Source organism: Zosterops lateralis (assembly GCF_965231275.1).
Source record: "Zosterops lateralis genome assembly, chromosome: W".
Taxonomy (NCBI): domain Eukaryota; kingdom Metazoa; phylum Chordata; class Aves; order Passeriformes; family Zosteropidae; genus Zosterops; species Zosterops lateralis.
This window is the reverse complement of record NC_139801.1, coordinates 27,801,877-27,817,211: the sequence shown is the minus strand read 5'-3', so window position 1 is coordinate 27,817,211 and position 15,335 is coordinate 27,801,877. Positions and strand designations below refer to the sequence as shown.

General features: G+C 49.2%; 1 long non-coding RNA gene across 2 annotated transcripts; it reads left to right on the top strand.

Moving 5' to 3' along the window:
• Positions 1-259: 259 nt before the first annotated feature.
• On the top strand, positions 260-14,908 carry LOC310922267. Of its 2 annotated transcripts, none has more exons than XR_014592364.1 (5): positions 260-274; positions 3,409-3,520; positions 7,603-12,610; positions 13,855-13,958; positions 14,767-14,908. It is a non-coding gene; the product is annotated as an uncharacterized lncRNA (long non-coding RNA). The 2 variants fall into 2 exon arrangements; XR_014592365.1 differs by lacking the exon at positions 260-274 and having other exon boundaries at positions 3,506-3,520; positions 7,603-8,692; positions 12,020-12,610.
• The last annotated feature ends 427 nt before the right edge of the window (positions 14,909-15,335 follow it).

Genomic DNA, 15,335 nt, shown 5'->3' with positions numbered 1-15,335 from the left:
AAGAGCTGCTGCACGTGTACAAATCGCCACTGAATGGATTTCATCTGTTGCCCATCAGTCTAGCAGCTTTTGATGTGTAATTTTTTTTTTTTTTTTTTGCCGTGTGTCTGTGGAAGGTAATAAAAGCCTTGAGCAGCAGTTGCACAATAAAGATTTGTCATGGGGATATCATCTCCGTCTTGCGCGTCTTACTGAGGGGAAGTAGTTCTGCAAATTCAAACGGTGTCTCCCGCGACTGCACCAACTGCACGTGCATGTGGAATGTTTCAGCCAGGTAACAGCATTTCAGAGATAGATGGTGATTTGCCTGTTCATTTGAAGCCTGAAGCTGGAAGCGTTTAGCAGTCTCTCACGTCTTGTAGGAAGCAAAGTCTTAGCTCTTTGGCAGTGGCATGCCAAGGTACAGAAAGTCTGTGTGGGCTGCTGCTAAAACTGTAGAAGATACTGTGTGCGAGGAGGCTACATGCATGCTTTCCAAGGGTGGATTCATCATGGTGCACTGTGTTGGAAGCATCGACCTCCTGTTGGACCTGGGTGTCCTGGTTACAGGAGTAGGGTGCCAGTTTAGCACTATGTGCATGTAAGCAAACTGTATTGTACCACCCTCTATGTCATTCCTGATGAACTGCCAACAATGGATCTACTTGCAGTAGCTGCCTACTGTACACCCAACACCTCAGGCTACAAAATGGCTATTAAATGAGAAAAGGGAGAAGAGGCAACCCTTCCCAGGCAGGGTAGTGTTTTTCTTTTTCTTCACCCAAATGACTCAGCCATGATAACTCCCCTGTGGGGAAGCACCAGCTCATTCCCACCCAGCCTGAGGGGTCATCTCTGCTAATGGGCCATAATGGACTCAATGGCACTAGCAGAATGGGCAGCTGCAGTGACTCAGACCATCAGAGACTCCCAAAATATCCCATGACTCACAGTATTGCATTCCTCCACTGTGAAACTCCCTGTCCTGGGGGAGGTACTGAGCATTCCCACCTGAACCTGAGCATATATATAATCTTTGGGTTTGGGGACTTTGGGCACCACCACTTGACAGATCCAAAGGAGGACCAAAACATCAACAGGACTGCGACCATTACTTCAACAGGACTGTGGCCATCACTCTGACCAGCAGGGTGCCAGTTTATGCTCTTGACTTTGTGGGTTAAAACCAGTTCTCTCTGTATCATTGTTTAGTAAATTGTAACTCCGACCTGTAATCTCTCTTGAGGCAGATGTGTGGGATTATTTTTCTCCTGCCGGTTTACATTTAAACCAGCATGCTGGGTGATTGCCATAGGTTTTAGAAGTCTCTGTCACCTGGTGGAATTTTATGTCTCGCCTCGCAGGCAAGGTTGTGGATACTTAGCTCCAAACCGAAGAGAGCCAAGGGTTATGAAACCCAGATCCACTGGAGAATTGTAGGATCCTAGACCAGCCCAGGTGTGAAGGGACTTTGAAAGATCATCTGGTGCAGCCTTCTGTGGGAAAGGGAGCCTAGATGAGATTATTTAGTGCCCTGTCCAATTGCATCTTGAAAACCTCCAGCAATGGGGACTGGTGCAACTTGTGCCCGTTGTCCCTTGTCTTCTCCATGTGGCTCCCTTGAAGTACTAGAATACTGTGAGGAGGTTCCCCCTGAGCCTAGGCAGGTGCCTAACATTTTGCAACTAATTCCTTTGTCGTTGCTAGCCTTCATGCAGCCCCTAGCTGCTTTTAGATGTTCCTCCACAGCTTTTGGATCATGCTGAGCCCATTTGTCCGAGTATTTAGGACTTAGGCTTATTCCCTGCTTCTGTAAGTATTCAGTGATATCTCTTGCCATCCCTCCGACTATGCCAATTGGTGTTTTAGGTCGCTTAAAGTATCACCGGAAAAGGTATCAGCAAAAGCAGGTTCTCCAGCCCTTTGAGCATCTTCATGGCCCTCCTTGGGACCCTCTCCAGTCTGTCCGCCTCTTTTTATTGACTTCTGGGGACCAGAACTGGACACAGAGTGTTGCCTGCAGGCATGGCCTCTGTGAGAAGAGGCCAGGGTCTGCTCTGCGCTAGACACAGCTAGTTTTCACCAGCTAGGCACCAGACTCCCTGAGAGGCAAAGCTGAGCAACTCAGCAAAGCTGGTGGCACCCCTGTGTAAGCATATTTAAGAAAGGGTGTAAAGCGCTGTCTGGGGCAGGTATTTCCCTGCTGCCCTCAGATCTGGCAGGTGGCTGTGTCCTGAAGGAACTTTTTCATCTTATTTTCTCCTCCTGTCCTCTTGAGGAGGGGTGGTGAGAGAGCAGCTGGTTGGGCCCCTGGCAGCCAGCCGAGGTCTGACATCATAAAGCCTAAAAGGCATATTCTTCCACGTAGAAGGTGACTGGTGGTTTAGAGATTTTAGGAGCAGGAAAATTAATTAGGGGCTGAATGTTGATTTGAGCGTAGGGCAGGTACCAATCCGTCTTCTATAACTGCAATTTCAGCAGCAGAGGACAGCTGAGAATCAGGCCCCAGTGATGCTGGTTTGGGTGTTGCTAAGATGGAGTTTATTTCCCCATAGCAGCTCTCACAGTGCCGTGTGTCACGAGAAAAAGGGAGGCTTCCTCGACCCTTCGTGTGGGGAGATTTACTCAGTCTTTAGTGTTTAATTTGTCTGCGTTTCAGGAAAGTTGAGACCATTGCGCCCGACCGGTCCGTCAGCATCCCGTTGGGGGAGATCCTTCACTGAGCAGTCCTACTGGATCAGAGGGTGGTTCTCCTGACTTAGGGAAACGCACCAACAGTGCAAGGGAGACCCCTCAGCAGGTCTTCCCCTTTACCCATTGTGTTACCTGCTGCTGGCGACTGGTAGCGTCTGCCAAGGATTCACACTGGCAGTTTATGGAATAACACTCTTTATTAATATAAATAGTGACAGGTTAGTGTTCTAAGATTGTTGGTGATAGTGTCTGACTGCAAAAAATATATTTGAAGGAATATACAGACAAGCTCTAATCCCCAATAAAATGTTCAGCATGCATAGAGTATGATTCCTATCCAATAGGCATCTCTATGGGGGAGAAGACAGGTTCAGCCCATCAACTGATCCCAGCAGCTACCATGGATTCTTCCCTAACTTTTCCCCATTCTCGACTTATTTTTATACTATTTCTGTGTGTTTAGGTGGAGCTCGAGTGACTCTAGTCATACATACTTTTGTTACTGATTGGTGTAAAATTCTCTTGCTTTGCTTTTAAAGATACAGTCAAAAGGAATATAGAGGGCATGCCCAGTGAGGGGTGGTTGCACTTTGGAGGTGGGTAACTTTGGGATGGAGGTGTGCGTTAATATTATTTATTGGGCTTTAATGAAGCGAGTTCATCTAAGGAGAGAGATTTCACCACAGTTGCTGGCTCAGCAGTAAGACATCTTCCCCTATCTCCCCTGGTTGACAGGTGGCATGCGGTTTATCAGCTGCAAAGTACCATTGCGTTCCCTTCCCTGCAAGGATTTCTGCAGAGCCTGGCCTTCGCTCCGCTCCACCCTCCATTCCATCCCCCTTAGCAGGTGCGTGTGTATGGGGAATCATCGCGGAATAGGTTTCAAGTCATGCCAACTGCATTCCATCCAGGGAGCCGCAACTGTGATTTACCCTATAATTCCCGTACTGTTTTAACTCCTGTAAGGATGTTAATATAACTCCTAAGTTTCCTCTAATTGAATCCCCAGTTACCGGTCCACAGGGTCCCCAGTCATTTTCCCACACCGTGCTTTGCATTGGTAGCTAGAAAGGTGTTGATAACACACCAGCATTTTGGCTACTGCTGAGCAGTGTTGGCACAGCATCAGTGCCGTCTCTCCAACATTCTGCCCCAGCATCAGCAGGCTGGGGGTGGGGCAAGATCCTAGGAGGAGACACAACCAGGACAGCTGACCCAAACTGGCCAGAGGGATATTCCATACCATGTGACGTCAGCTCAGAAATAAAAGCAAAGTAAAGGAGGAGGAAAGGGGGGCATTTCTTATTTACAGTGTTTGCCTTCCGGAGAAACTGCTACGTGTGCGGAAGTCCTGCTTCCCGGGAAGTGGCTAGACAGTGCTCGCTGATCGAAACTAGACAATAAATTTGGGTTTTTTCCCTCTCCTTGTTCATGCACAAACTTTCACTTTTGCTTTAGTAAACTGCCTTATCTCAATCTGCAAGTTGTTTTTCATCTCTCCTGTCCAGCTGGGAAGGGAGAGAGATAGAGTTGTTTGGTGAACACCTGGCATCTAGCCGAGATAAACCCACACCAGTCCTTTTCGGTTCCTAATGTGGGCCGAGACAATGGCAGTTATATATCTTGCATGGTATAGTAATATTAGTTACTGAGTAGCAAGCTCCTGTGCGGGACATGGAGTTTGTCAGGTGCGCTGCTTATCTCTTTGTTTTGTTGAGTTTGAGAACATGTTAATACAAACAGTGGCTCTGTGCTTTGCTGTGACATTGATGTCTTTGTTGTGCTGGGGGAGCTATTTTCTGGGGACAATGAGGGAATCCCTCTCCCTATCTGGGATTGATGTAGATTGTTTTAGAATGCAGGCGGCCGCATTCCTCGTTCATCCTTATGTGAAGCTGTTGAATGCTATTAATACTAATAACTAATACTGTTGGCACACTATGGGGTTTGTGGAATCTGGTGTCATCCTGGTGTAAGACAAAACAAACTGTAGGTGAGGAGATACCGAAATGTGCCCTGAAGCGGCTGGTCGCTGGATGGCAGTGCGTGTGGAAGGATTTGGGCAGGTTCCTAGAGTGGTTATCACCTCCCATTGCCTGGGACTCTACACCTAAACAGGTAATGCACCCTGGCAAACTGAGGCGTCACCTGACAGAAGGGTGCCTTGCCTAACCGGATGAAACCCAGCAGCTTCTCGCCCTGTACGGGGGCCTCTTGAGCCACAGTTCAGTGCTCTCAGAGGAGTGTGGCTGAGGCAGGGACCCAAACTGCATTTGAGGATGCTATGGCTGAGATAGGGACCCAAACAAAAACAACTACAGTAATTGCCCCCAGAAGTGACAAAGAAAAAGTGGATAAGGAGAGCCAAGGAGCGATCAGCAAGACTCACTCACCTTTTAGTAGTCCCATGTGGCCAGTGCAAAAGTCTGACGGAGGGTGGAGGTGAACAGTAGACCATCGTGGCCTGAATGAAGTAACGCCCCCACTGAGTGCTGCTGTACCGGACATGTTAGAGCTCCAATATGAACTGGAGTCGAAGGCAGCCAGGTGGTATGCTGCACTTGGCTTTGTCAATGCATTCTTCTCAATTCCTTTGGCAACAGAGTGCAGACCACGGTTTGCTCTCATGTGGCGGGGTGTCCAAAACACCTGGAATCGAGTGCCCCGGGGATGGAAACGCAGCCCTACCACCTCTCATGGACTGATCCAAAGCGTACTGGAGAGGGGTGATGCCCCTGAACATCTACAATACGTTTGTGGCATCATTGTGTGGGGCAGTGAGGCAGAAGAAGTGTTTGAGAAGGGAAAAAAGAATAGTTCAGAATGTTCTGAAAGCTGGGTTTGCCATAAAGAAAAGCAAGGTCAGGGGACCTGCACAGGACATCCAATTCTTGGGCGTCAAAAGGCAGGATGGCCGCCGTCATGTGCCTATGGATGTGGTTAACAAGATAGCAACTATGTCTTTGCCAGCTAAGAAGATGGAAACACAGGCTTTCGTAAGCCGCCTGGGGTTTTGGAGAATGCATATTCCACATTATAGTCAGCTTGCGAGGCCCCCCTATCGAGTGACCCAGAAGAAGAACCATTTTGAATGTGGCCTTGAGCAACAACAGGCCTTTGGGCAGATCAAAGAGGAAATAGCTTGTGCGGTAGCTCTTGGGCCTGTTCAGACTGGGCCAGCCCTGCAAAATATACTCTACACTGCAGCTGGGTAGCATGGTATCACTTGGAGCTGCTGGCAAAGAACATCAAGAGAAACGCGAGGTTGACCATTAGGGTTTTGGAGCCGGGAATATTGCGGACCAGAAGGCCCACTACACTCCAACTGAAAAAGAAATATTAGCAGCGTATGAGGGGGTTTGAGCATCCTCAGAAGTTGTTGGGAAAGAAGGGTGTCTCCTCTTGGCACTGCAATTTCCTGTGCTACACTAGACGTTCAAAGGAAGCATCCCTTCGACATATCGTGCAAGCAGTGCTACATGGAATAAGTGAGTGGGTAGCACTGATCACACAACGAGCTCGCCTGGGGAAACCCAATTGCCCGAGAATCCCTGAAAGCAGGCAGAGATTTTGGAGCATTGATTTGGAAGGTCACTCGTGCTCAGGAAGGAAGCACCACCACATAATGAGTTATCAGAAGATGAAAGAGGCCATGCTCTCTTTTGTGATGGATCCTGCCTTGTGGTTGGGAACCATCAGAGGTGGAAAGCTGCTGTGTGGAGTCCCACACAACGAGTTGTTGAGGCCACTGAAGGAGAAGAAAAGTGGCTTGTACTGTGTCTCTATACTGACTCCTGGATGGTGGCTACAGCAATGGAAGAAGACCAATTGGCAGTGCAGGGGTAAACCCATCTGGGCTGCTGTGTTGTGGCAGGGCATCACTGCACGGATAGGAAACACGGCTCTGAAGGAACGTCACGTAGATGCTTAGATGTCCAAAAGCCACGCCCCTGAGGAACATCACAAAAATGAACAGCCAGATAAGGCTGCCAAAATTGAAATAGCTCAGGTAGACTTAGACTGGGAGCAGAAGTGTGAACTCTTTACAGCCCGATGGGCCCATGAAACATCAGGACATCTAGGAAAAGATGCAACCTACAGATGAGCTTGTGATCGAGGGGTCGGCCTGACCACGGAGGCTATCACACAGGTCACCCATGAATGCGAAACATGTGCTGCAATCAAGTGAGCCGCATGAGTAAAATCTCCTTGGAATAGATGGCCAAATTGGGTTTTAAATATCGTGATGAGGCCTGGCAAATTGACTATATTGGACCACTGCCATGAACACAGCAAGGCAAGAGCTTGCATACTCATCGTGGTAGAGGCAACTACTGGTTGGCGGGAAAAATACCCTGTAAACCATGCTATTGCTCAAAAATCTCTCTTGGGCCTTGAGAGACACATTTTGTGGTGACATGGTACCCCAGAAGGGATGGAATCAATGAGTCTCATTTATGAAATGGACCCATAAACTCTTAGGCAAAGCAACATGCATTGAGTGGATATATCACATCCCTTATCACCCACAGGCCTCTGGAAAGACTGAGAGGTATGATGGACTGCTGATGACTATGTCCAAGAGGGTTAGGCAATCGGGCATGGAAGCACTGGGATGCAAATTTAGCAGAAGCCACTTGGCTGGTTAACACCAGAGGATCTGCTAACCGCACTGGTCCTGCCCAAACAAACCCCCTACATACTGTGGGAAGAGATAAGGTCCCCATACTACACACAGGGAAGTGGCTAAGGAGGTCGGTGTGGAATTCTCCTCCCATGGGAGAAGGCAAACCCATTAAATGGGATTGTCTTTGCTCAAGGACCTGGGTGTACTTGGTGGGCAATGCAGAAGGATGGGGAGACCTGGTGTGTGCCTCAAGGAGATTCAACCTTGGGGGAAAAATAATGAGTGTAAATTGTATGTTGCAGGAAGTAAAGTATCAGGAGTGACATGAACCGAAGATGAGCGAATTTTACGAGGCGTGAGGAGAGTGCGATGATAGCCCAGGCAGGGCCGGTGTCGGTGCTGAACGATCGAGTGTGTCGCTTCTGTCCCGAGCACCCATCTTGATGGAATGGAGCCCAAGTCGCGGCCTGTTTTTTAAACATCTGGAGGGGTGGAGGAAGCCCACGAAATGGGAAGCTATCATCTGTCTTTGAAAAGGAAGTGGGACGGTAGTTAATGAAAATGTATACGTGTGTTGGGCATAAAGATGGTTTAAGCGTTGTAAGCGTTGGTAAGAAGGGATTTCAGTCATGACAAATAAATGCAGTGGAATAATTAGAAGACAGATATATGTATGTAAATATATAGATATATAGAATTCTGTGGGGTCTGAGTATGATGCAAATGGTGGGGAGTAAGGGGTGGAGATTGTACTGGGTGTGGCTGAGATGGAGTTCATTTTCCCCATAGCGGCCGTCAGTGCCATGCTTTGCATTTGTATCTAGAAAGGTGTTGATAACACATCAGTGTTTTGGCTACTGCTGGGCAGTGTTGGCACAGCATCAGCGCTGTCTCTCCAGCATTCTGCCCCCCATCAGAAGGCTGGGGGTGGGCAAGATCCTGGGAGGAGACACCACTAGACCAGGTGACCCAAACTGGCCAGAGGGCTATTCTATACCATATGACTTCAGCTCAGAAATAAAAGCTAAGTCAAGGAGGGGGAAGGGAGCACATTCGTTATTTACAGCGTTTGCCTTTCGGAGCAACCCCTACGCGTGCTGAAGCCCTGCTTCTTGGAAAGTGGTCGGACAGTGCTTGCTGATGGGAACCAGGGGATATAATATTTGTTTTTCCTGTTTGCTTTTTCGTGCAAAACCTTTCTCTTTTCCTTTAGTAAACTGCCTCATCTCACCCTGTGAGCTGTTTTCCATCTTATTTTCTCTCTGTGTCAAGCTGAGAAGGAGGAGTGATAGAGCGGCTCTGTGGGCACCTGGCATCCAGGCAAGGTCGACCCACCACGGATGCTTTTGATGCCGTCCAGGTGTTGGTAGGATAAGGACACTGATAATGCGGGTAAATAATTGGCTGCGGAGCTGGTGCTCGCAACAGCGTTCTGGGTTCTATGAGCATGGGACCCTGTTTTTGGATCAGCATCTGCTTGGGAGAGCGGGGCTCCACCTCACTAAGCGGGGCAAAGATATTTTTGCCAGTAGGATAGCTGGCCTCATTAGGAGGGCTTTAAACTAAAAGTGAGGGTGCGAGGAGGGAGAGGGAGAGAATAATCAGCAGCCCTGTGCGGGACCGATGGACAGGGTCAATGAGCAAAGGGCAGGGCAAGAGTTCCAGTACCTGGAAGTCCCCCTTAGAACCCAAAGGCGGTGGTGGATGGCATAGCTGCAAGTGTGCCCAGCAGAAAGATCTCCTTGGACAAGTAAGTTTTAAAAGAGGAGTTTGACAGGAAGCACGGACTCCGGGTACACGGACGGGAGTTCGATGCCAGGTATTGTACGCTGCCCCAGGCTGAGCGACGGCCTGCCTTCAGGCTGCACAAAAGGAAGGTAAGCCAGAATGTAACCTCGGGGTGACTGACATAAGTAACTCCTGAGATGAAGGAGACCGGATGCATTTCTGTGCTCGGGGTAGAAGGAAGAACACTCTCCCATCTCCCAAAGTGCCCCTACATAACAGACAGGATGCTCCTGGTTTGAAGACTGAAGAGCACATGAGGAAGGGACAGGACCCAGGACAAAGCCAACCATGCAAAGCTGACCTAACCACCTGCCCACGTTAGAACCAGTGCGACCAGAGAAGCACATCCAGGTATTAGTAATTGGAGATTTCCTCCTGAGAAACACCGAGACACCCATTTCCCACCCAGACGATTTCTCTAGAGAACTCTGCTGCCTACCAGGAGCTCCCATTCATGGTGTCACTGAGAGGCTGCCGAGGCTGGTGAACCCTACAGCTCATCATCTGCTCCTACTCTTCTCTGTAGGGTCTGATGAGGCAACTTAGAACCCTCCCAAGAGGTCTATTATGTCTGAAGGAGCGATGTTAAAAGGATGGGGAGCACAGGTGATGGTCTCCTCTTTTGGTGTCTGGTCTGAGGAAGGGGTCCAGGAAGGAGGAGACAGACCGAACAGCTGAATGCTGGGATGCGTAGCTGGCGCCATACTCAAGGTTTTGGCTTCTATGGTCATGGGTCTACCTTTAAGAAGCCAGGTCTGTCGGGAGCTGATGGGATTCACGCGACCAAGTGGGGCAAGATCGTCTTTGCCAGTTAGCTGGTTAGACTTACAAGGAGGGCTTTAAACGAGACTCAGCGGGCAAAGACAATGGAGTTTCGAGCAACAGAGAAGAGCCAGGGGCTGGTGGTGTGTTAGGAACCGAGAGGGGAATACTTGAGAACTGCTGCAAAGAAATTGGGGCTTGATCCTTGTCCAAAAATGTGACACAGTTAACAGCCCAACGGAAGTGCCTCTGTACCAATGCATGCAGTATGCATAAGAAAGAGGAGCTGGAAACCACTGTGCAGCCGGAAAGCTAACAGTGTAATCACTACAGTAAAAATATACTGGGACAACTCAATGACTGGAGCTCCGCAATCAGTGGCTATAAATGGGTCAGAAGGAAGGAGAGGCGGAGGTGACCCTCTATGTAAACCAAAATAAGAGGGATTTCCTGTACAGAGCTGTCTTTGAAAGACAGCGATGAACAGGTTGAGAGCTTATGGGTGAAAATTAGAGGCCAAGCTGTTGTGTTAAGAGTAAGAAATTTGGCAGAAAATAAAGCCCCTTGCGTTCCAGCTGGTCCTCAGAGGTCAGAGGGACTGGGTGGGGTTAGGCTTATTTTCCGATTACAACCAATTCAGCACTGCGAGTCTGGTTGCGTTCTCTAAGAACCTTTGCGAGTGCAGATTCAGGAACAGAGTGTTTTTTCTGAAGTTACAGAAATAGAGATTTGGAACTGCCATTGAGAAGTGCACGAGCTGTGGTAGAACTCTAATAACATTGTGCTAACCCATGCAATACTAATAACAATCGTATGCGGAAGCTTCCCAGGAAGTTGTCCCCACTTGGGAGGAGGGAGAAGAGAGCAGCCCAGCAATTGTCTCCAAGGTCTTTTGGGAATTCCTCATAACTAGGTGAAATTACTACCCTCCTTTTATACAGCCCAATCTTCTCCTCCTTGCGTATAGCATGATATAAGCAAAGAACTGAGCAATATAATCATATATGTGGTAGCAGTTTTTGGCCGTGGTGTCCTTGAAAGTTCTGGTCATATGGCTTTGTTCCATGCTGTGCCATTTGTCAGAGACAAAAGAGGACAATCCTCACTGCCACTGAACTCCTCCTTTGGCCAACTTGTCCTTTCTAGACATCATCTATGGGGATCTCCATCCATAAAGATAATGTTGAGCTAACATGGTGAAGGCCATAGAAATTATGCCTTAGGCCTTGGCCGGCTCTGGAGTCATCATCCCACCCAAGTTAACAAAGCAAATTTCGTGGTTGCTGTCTACTATAGGCTGCTGGATCAAGAGGATGAGGTCAATGTAAGAAATCAGGCAAGCAAGGCAGGAGATGAGCGTGGCAGAGTAACGGCCTTCTCTTCAGGTCGAGCTGAAGCGCAAGGAGGATATGCATAGGTAGTAGAAGCAGGGACACGCATTCTGGAAGAATCTAAAGATGCTGCTCGGGTCTGTAGGGATGGGACCAGAAAAGCTAAGGCAAAGCTGGAGCTGAATTTGGCAGGGGATGTAAAGAATCATAAGATGGGCTTCCACAGCTGCGTTGGTCAGAAAGTAAGACTAAATAATGCGTAACAGCTCTCCTCCCTTGCTGATAAATAAGCCAGGAGGTCTAGTGGCCAGCAACATGGAGAAGGCTGTGGTACCCGGCGAGTCATTTTCCTCTGTTTTCACTGGCACGGTTGCCAAACCTCTTGTGACTCTGAACCTCAAGGCAGGGACTTGGGGAACAAAGTCCTTTCCACCAAAGGAAACGATCTGTTCTGAGACCACCCGAGGAACCTGTGCATACACAAGTCCTGCACCTGGGCAGGCACAACCCCATGCACCAGTACGTGCTGGAGGTCGATCGGCTGGAAAGCAGCTCTGCAAAATAGGACAATGTGTCCTTGCCACAAAGGCGACCAAGGATATCCTTAGCCTGATGTAGAGGAAAGCAGAGTTTGTATATGTTACAAGACAGTTGTGTGGACCATTCAAGGTGCTCACTGTCCCCGGGACTGCAGGGCACCACAGACCACCCTTGGGCAGCTTTGAGGGCACTGCCTATTTTTCTAAAAGACTCCTATCCAGCTTAGCGCAAATCCTACTCTCTTGAGCCCTCAAGCCAGCAGTGCCGAACGCACGCTTTGTATTTTATTTGCTTCCAGGAGACGTGCAGCTTAGAAACGACTGCAATGGAAGTGGGGCTTTCAGCAAACAGTGTGGAGCAACTTCTGCCGGTTTTTCAAGATGTCCTGAGAAGTTAAGGCCAGGCCTGCCCTGCCCTGCCCTGCCCTGCTCAAAGCAGTCAATTGAGTGGAGGGAGCAGCACCAAAAAGGCACAGGCACCTTTGGGGTGGACTTGATGCGGTAACAAATAACAAGAGGTAGTACTTGTAGCTACTACAGCCTCTTCTGCGACCTCGTAGCCCGCCCTCAGGGTCGCAGCACTACACGGAGCAGATCCATCCGCGCCCCGCGGGCACCAGGTCGACGAGGGCCGACCCGCCAAGGGGGCGGGGAAAAGCGAAAAAGACAGGCGAGACAGCAAATCGAGACGCGGGCGACGATCCGTCGGCCCAATGGGCGCCGCGGAGGGCCCGGCTTAGTGGAGGAAGTGGCGGGGCGGACACGGGCGTTGTCCTTGGCTGACGCGAGTATCGGTGTGCTGGCCTCTCGCCCTGGTGGCGCCACTACTATCTTCGGAAAGTTCATCGGCAAGGCGTTTCTCTGGTATCGTCAGCGACGAGGACTGGGAGGTAGCCGCGGCTTTGCTCTGTGCGCGGTTCCTCTTCCCTTCCTCCCCCTCCTCGCGCGCTTGCGGGCATCTGAGCCGAGGACACCCGGTGCGGGGCACCCGGGCGCGCGGTAGGGCGTGCGGCGGCGCTGCTGCTGCGGGTGGGTGGGTGCAGGGACGCGGGACGGACCGGGCTTCTTCTGGGTTGTGGCGCTCTCTGCTGCACCATCCCGATAGTTTGTTCCGTGCCCCGCCCCCACCCCTCCGGCTGCCGCGGGCGTACTGGGTTGCTGGTGTTGTCCGGGCTCGCCTCGCATCCCACCCCCAGCGTGTCCTGTGCGCGCCTAGAGAAGGGCCTCCGACGGTAACTTGGTCTCAGTCTGTCTCCTAACAGCATCGATGAAGTTTCGCAGCTTATCTGTACTAGACTTTGGTTTTGAACCCCCAGACTGGATTATGAGGGCGAGGAATTACGTCTTTTTCTAGGATTAAAAAAAAAAAAAAAATTAAGGAAAAAAAAAAGAAGTTTACAAAGTGATCATGCTGCAGGCTGCATTAGCTTTCCAGAACTCGTTTCTCTGGGGAAGTAAGACCGTGATAACAGCATGCTTGCAAGTGTCACGGGTGTTGGCACTGGAAACTAGAGTGAGCTGCTTAGACCGGGGGAAAAACAATGCAGTCGTTGCCTATGCAATGTTAACTTTAAGGTAGTATCCCATATGATTTAGTTATTAAAATGCTGAAAGTTATCAGTTAGGGATTCCTTCTGCTTTTGAAGGTAGGGTTTGCATGCAGTATGGAAGACAGACTCGTCCTATGCACTCGCAGGCTTCCTGTCATTATGCGTGTGTTTGATACTTGAGCCCCCTGTCCTGTGGGAAATGAATGGCCGCTGCTCTTCCACTTCACTGAACTCTTTGCCGATTCGGTTAAGCCATTTGTCTCCAGTCTCTGCGTGGACCACATCCAATAGAAAAACTGCTTAGGAAAGAATCAGCCCGAACTAAAACATGCTGGAGGTTGTTAATTGCAAGTAGTGGCCTGTCTCCTTCCCCCATGGTCTTGCATGACGAATCCCACTTCTGGAGGGGGCTCTGTAAATATACTGTATTTTGGGTATAGAAAGCATAATAATCAATGTTCTGGCTTGTGTTTGGGGTATCTGGTAATCTGCTTCTGTAGGAGTTCAGTGGGGCAGATGGGTTTGCATAAGCTATTACCTTTCTCTGAAGCCGGTTATGTTTTAACTGTTTGCTCTTCCTCCAGTGCCGTGCATTCCATGATCGTTCGCCCCTAGACGGGCACTTTTCCTAGTCATGCCTAAGGAGCCAATTATTGAGTTGTCTGAAGCAGGAGATTCTGGTGAATCTGTAAGTACTGTGGGAGTTTTCTTTATGCTAAACTGTACCTGTAGGTAGTGCCTCATTTACTAGACTCTTTCCCATCCCCCCTTTCCCCCTTGATAGGGCACAGTAGGCTACTTTGGGTTTTCTGGCGCTATCATCTCTTGCCTCTAGCTTGTAATGGAGTTGAGCTTTTTGACTAAAAGCAGTGCTATAAAGCAGTGCTGGTCCCTGGGTATGTACTTCTGGTGCAAAATGCAGTGTTGTTTTGGAGTGCAGTCAGGTGCCTATCGTTGTGGTTTAGAGTCAGAGTAGTAGTACTCCTAACATGGAGAGGAGGGCTTGGGGTTTTTGGCAGGTCAGGGGCAAGGAAGGGCAAAGCTGGTTGAGAGGTGCTGGATGTTTTGCTTTAAGCTATGAAAGCCATGTTCAAAGACTTTGTAAACCCATGCAAAAGGCGGCCTCAAGTTTATTTTCCAGCAGGATTGGTTATGTTGCCTGAAGACACAATGGGGGCTTTAACCCGGAGACAGTGTCAGCTTCTGTGGCTGTTTTGTAGTCCTTTGCTGTCTAGCTTTGGAAAAATTGCCTAGCTCTCTTTTGCCCCTATAGCGTGCATAATTGGTCTTTGTAGCTTTGCTTGGAAAGCTTTAGTTGCCGGAGGTTGGACGGACATTAATTTGATATGCAGTGGTTGAACTGCTAGGAATTGGCTAGCTGCATTCTCTGGGTGGTTCTCTGCTCTCGTTCCTTCCTTTCCTGCCCTCTCCCGTCTTTATGTGTTCCTTTATTCATTTTATTTTACTTATTTATGGGTTTGTACTTCCTTCTCCAGCTTCTTGGGCATGTAATGATTGTTGGCGAGATGTGTGTTGCTCACCTGGGCCTGACCAATGGATTCCGGATGGTTGTGGATGAAGGGCCCGAGGGTGGGCAGTCTGTCTATCGCATACATCTACCCGTTCTGGGTGGCCGTCAGTCGGACTGGCCGCCTGGCTAAGATTTTGGCACCGCAAGAGCTGCTGCACGTGTACAAATCGCCACTGAATGGATTTCATCTGTTGCCCATCAGTCTAGCAGCTTTTGATGTGTAATTTTTTTTTTTTTTTTTTGCCGTGTGTCTGTGGAAGGTAATAAAAGCCTTGAGCAGCAGTTGCACAATAAAGATTTGTCATGGGGATATCATCTCCGTCTTGCGCGTCTTACTGAGGGGAAGTAGTTCTGCAAATTCAAACGGTGTCTCCCGCGACTGCACCAACTGCACGTGCATGTGGAATGTTTCAGCCAGGTAACAGCATTTCAGAGATAGATGGTGATTTGCCTGTTCATTTGAAGCCTGAAGCTGGAAGCGTTTAGCAGTCTCTCACGTCTTGTAGGAAGCAAAGTCTTAGCTCTTTGGCAGTG